Here is a 5,204-nt window from a genome sequence, read left to right on the forward strand (position 1 = left end):
CCATCCCCATATGGCATCTTCAATTTTAGTCTTCTCTAAATGGAAAGTACAATACAACAAAGAACATAAGGCAAGAAAAGAGAAAAAAAAACTGAATTTTTTCTCTACTTTTGGCAATACATGGGTTCATGATTCAACAAAAACGCTCAACAAATGTGAAAAACTTGTGACATTTAATTAGTTTAAATTACCATAAGTTCTTATCATAAATGGTTTCAATTCTTATTTACATTTATAAACACCATTATTTTTTACTCTGAAATCCAGAAAAGAAGTTAAAGAAACACAGAGAAAACAAAAATGGGAAGAAAAAAATTAAAAATTCAAAGATTGAAAGACATGAAAGCAAGACAAGCAAAATATTCAAAGCGAAAAAGAGGAATTCTTAAGAAAGCAAAAGAGCTTTCTATATTGTGTGATGTTGAACTTGTTCTTTTACTCTCTTCCCCCACTGGTAAACCAACCCTTTTTGTTGGTCAAAACCCCAAGTAAATTACTTAATTCTTTTTTTTTCATTATCACTATTAATATTATTATTTTCTTTCACAATTAAAATTCCTGTTTCTTTTTTCTTATTTAAGTTCGATTTCATTTTTTTGAAAACAATTTAAATTTTATTTTTTGAAAAAATTTTATATTTTATTTTTTGAAAAAAATTGTCAAAATAGTGGCTTATATAACATTCTTCAGAAAGTCTCAAATATGCCATTCGTAGAGCGCGAGGAAAGGTAAAGAAAATTAATAAAATAGTTTTTTTCCTTTTTTTAGAAAAGAATTGAAGAGCTAAAATTTTTTTTTCTTTTTTTTTCGCTAGGAGGGCCCATACAATGAAGGTACGTCTCGGTACCTAGTCTCGATTTAGGATTTTTGATTTTATAATTTCATTTCTTCCACAGTTAAAATCAATTTTTTTAAAGAAGATGTTGAAGAAATCTTATGTAAATTGGGAGTTAGAGTTTGATCCATTAAGCCTGGCCCATAATAGAAATGTTCATACCCTCAAGGTAAATGAGTTCCTAAAGTTGAGAACATAACAATTTTTTTTCTCTTTTTATGAGTTTTTAATCCATTTTTTTCTCTAGCTATATGAAGATCAACTGCAAAAGCTGAAGGACAAACTTATTGAGAAGAGCAAGATATTGAGGTTTGAATATTCTAGTATTTAAAGATTTTAATTATGTACACAAATGTCAATTGTCGATATTAAGCACATATCAACACATGAATCGTGGTATAATAGATGATCAAATATTCTAATGATAAATTATGTGATATTCCAATGATAGGGATTTGAAAAACCTAGAAATTATTGTGTACCTAAACCAAATAGAGTTTATGGAGGATTATCTCATTGAATCTCTTAATGAACTTAGAAACATGAAGGTACCTTTTTTCTTTCTAATCTATAAATATTATGATAATAAATTTTAAAATTTTGGGTCTGGAAAAAAGGTTTAATGCATGAATGTATTGAGCATGAAAGTTAACAAGTTGTTTTGTTTTGTTTTGTTTTTCGCAGAATCAATTAGCAATGGAGCAACAAAGCAGCGGAAGAGATTTAGAGGTTGGTCTTTCAATAAGCATGAAATTATTTACTCATTTTTCAACTATATGTAAAATACCTAATATATGAGGTTTTTTTATTGTGCAAAAGAATGAGAACCTGGAAATTTAATCTATGATTTCCCTTCAATACTTATGATTTTTATTAATGCAATGTTTGAAAATTATGATAAATGAACTTTAAAGAAAATAATTTGGTTTAGAAAATATGTATCACCAAAATTTGTTCTTGGACAATATGTCTTCGAAGGGGCTTTGAATTTCCAGTCTCATCTTTTATTATGGTGAGAAATAAATGAGTTTTTTTTAATACAATTAATTAAAATTTTAACATCATGTCTAAGATTTTTTTTATCTTTTTGGTGGAACCAATAAATTTTTTATGGAATGTAAATAACTTGTTCAAAGTTTATGGCAATCCTTTTGAACAATGTCATATTTTGGATGGGAATATGATTTCTTTTTTCGAAAGTGTAATGTATTTTATCATTGCATCTAACAGTTGTTGCTATTCAAAGTTTTTAAAATTTATATAAAATTAAGAATACTATTTGATTGCAAAGGTGTTTTTTAATTGTGGTTCTGAAACCGCCATGTATTTTTTTTTTTAGTTTTTAGCTTCAATTAAAGATATATTACAATTTTTTAAATAAATTTAAAATTTTTCACCTTCATTGTTCCTAATAGTTATTACTAAAACTAATATATCCAAATGATAAATTTCTCCAGTCAAAATATTATAGCACAAATTAAGAATTGGATCAATTCAAATTATTGATTAACTATCTAAATTAAAGTCCACACAAAGCAACAACTCAAGGTAGGATTTAGAGACCCACACATTTTAATTGTGCATTGTGGATCTCAAATTTAGGTATTTAAGAGCCAAAGCCTCGCTTTTGTCAACTAAGCCAAGGTCTTATTGACTTCAATCTACTAAAGTTGGTTTCATAAAATCATGATAAAAAATCAGATGATGGCAGAGGTATACGATTAAATTTTACTAGTATGGTTCATATCCCATGCTTTGAGTTGGTTTAACTATTTTTGCCTAAATTATGGATTTAAAACAATATGCTCCAAATTCTGTACTATTTGTATATTTAAAATTTAGTCTTTATAATTTAATTTTCAAGAATTTAGTCCCTCTACTTTTTGAATTTAAAAACTTATATCCAATTGTTAATACCTTTAAAATTATTCTATTAAATTCACTCTTCAAACATCCTATTTTTTTTAAATCCTCATTTGGTGGCCATGTGACAAAAAAAATGGCATTGTAATAATCCTAAATTTGAAAAAGAATTTTAACGGCATTAACAATTCTTAAATTTAGCATTTAATCAAAAATAAAGTGTGTAAGAATGCCTCTTATTTTGACCAAAATTTATCTTTAGCTTTTCTTCTCCTAGTTAAACAATATTTTTAGTTTCCTACTTAAGCTCTAATTAACCTAGAGTTGTTGTAGTCATATATGCTACAAATTCAACCTATAAATAAGCCTTAGTTACTCTAGGTTTTACACAATAAAAACTTATTTAGATTGAGAAATTTTGTTCTTTGTTTTGAAGGGTTTTTATTGTGGGTCTTCGAGTTTTTCTTTTAATTCTATCCATCTTTTTTATTCTCCTTTACTATAGTGAAATCTTCTTTTGCTCGTGGTTTTTTTATCCTTTCTTGAGGAGTTTTTCTACGTAAATTTGTGTGTTCGATCTTTTTTATTCTTATTTCATTCACTTGGTTTGTTGCTTAACCGGGTTTATCCCCTACAAACTGGTATCTGAGCTAGTTTGATTTTTGCAATCAACTCGTTCCGAGATGGCAGCATCAAGGTTTAATATTGAGCAATTCAACAAAATTGCAAATTTCAATTTGTGGCAAATTTAGATGACGACAATACTGGTTCAGAACGGTCTGAAAAAGGTCATTACAGGGAAGAAGCTCATAGATATGGATCTATAACACCTTATACCCAGCTCGGTCACCGAGCCCGAGTAACATGACGCTACATCAAACTCATACATATTCACACAATCTCAAATACATGCAACCATCGTTAGTTTCAAATATTTAGAGGAGAAATGAGTCTTAACATACCTTAGTCAACATTAGAAATAATTTAAAAACATGCTTAGGGAACATTTGATAAAATTATAAAGAACCCATGTAGGTATTGATACGCCATCACAAGTATCGATATTTTGGAAGATAAGTATCGATACTAGTAAGAAAATTGATACCAAACTAGCATTCTGTCAAATTTTAAACGACAACATTTTATTGATACATGTGCAAAGGTATCAGTATTTTCAACCCGAGTATCGATACTCGTGAATGGGTATCGATACCAGATTAAGCTACTGACGTCACAAAGATACAATCCAACTCTGAGGTATCGATATATATGTCCCGAATATCGATACCACTACTCAGATTCACAAAAACACAACAAAACAAAGTATTAAGCATGCTCAACATATCTCTATTCTAACATGCATTGACCATCACAATATCAAGCATCAAATTTACCCAAAACATAGTCAACACAACATCTTTACCTTGTCGATCCAAATCATGGTGATAACAATTAAAAATAGTAATAATTACCAAGCAAAAATTCTTGAAGTTCACAATCATACTAAACCAACAAGAACATAATAATAACTAGCCAAAGTTCTAACCACATTGCCTTTATTTCCAACTTTCAACGAATAATAATATCACAAACTCAATTACTAAGTCTAACTTGGACCACTTCCTTGGAATTCCACATCGCTCACACCGAAAATACTAACTATCTGCAAAGTTTAGAAAAGAGTGGGTAAGCTTAAAGTAGCTTAGTGAATGTCGGAATAACCACAAAGCATACACAATATCAAAGGTTAAGTAAGAGTATACTACCGCACATTCACAACCATGTTCTAATCGAGTCAAAATTATGTGTTCATGCTTCATTAATTCATAAAACTAGTATATACTCTAAGATGCAATTTCACTCAACTCATATATATATAATTCATTTTACGATAATTCATCAAGACAATAATGTATTCATGCTTTAATAACCCATAAGTCTCGCTTATATATTCACATGCATTTACACACAACAATTTCATGTATTAGTTAATTAATGATGATTTGACAACTTGGAAACATGAAACATAAAAGTGGGATCTATCACCACACATTGGATATACGGATCTCCACCACACCAATGACTCAAAGAGTCTAACATATCACATAAGTGTAGCATAAAGCTAACCACTCTCCAACAAACCAACATATCATGGTGAATAGAGCTTGGCTCAACATTCTTGTATCCATCCAATCTATCACAGGTCTTCAATGCCCAAATCACAAAACACAAGGGTGAGTGCTCACAATCCTATGGCATGCCAACTATATCCAATGGTTTCATGAGGTCACAAGGCCAAAGTATCCACAAATACGCACATTTAATTATTGTTCTTATGCATTTAATCTTTGTTCATAAACATCAATTCACATATCAAATAATAAATCTAAAATATTTATATAGAAAAACAGATCTGAGTCGATCCCCTTTGAATGTCGTTTCCACATCCCAACCTGGTTGGTTATCTGAAAAGGTAAAAATTAAAAAGGGAGTGAGTAATGAAGCT

The 5,204-nt window shown here is 29.4% G+C and overlaps 1 long non-coding RNA gene across 1 annotated transcript; it reads left to right on the forward strand.

Moving 5' to 3' along the window:
* Window positions 1-759: 759 nt before the first annotated feature.
* LOC121218306 (uncharacterized) lies at window positions 760-1,679 on the forward strand. The gene is made up of 3 exons (XR_005914538.1): window positions 760-1,004; window positions 1,083-1,144; window positions 1,520-1,679. It is a non-coding gene; the product is annotated as an uncharacterized lncRNA (long non-coding RNA).
* The last annotated feature ends 3,525 nt before the right edge of the window (window positions 1,680-5,204 follow it).

Source organism: Gossypium hirsutum, chromosome D06, assembly GCF_007990345.1.
Source record: "Gossypium hirsutum isolate 1008001.06 chromosome D06, Gossypium_hirsutum_v2.1, whole genome shotgun sequence".
In the NCBI taxonomy this organism is placed as follows: domain Eukaryota; kingdom Viridiplantae; phylum Streptophyta; class Magnoliopsida; order Malvales; family Malvaceae; genus Gossypium; species Gossypium hirsutum.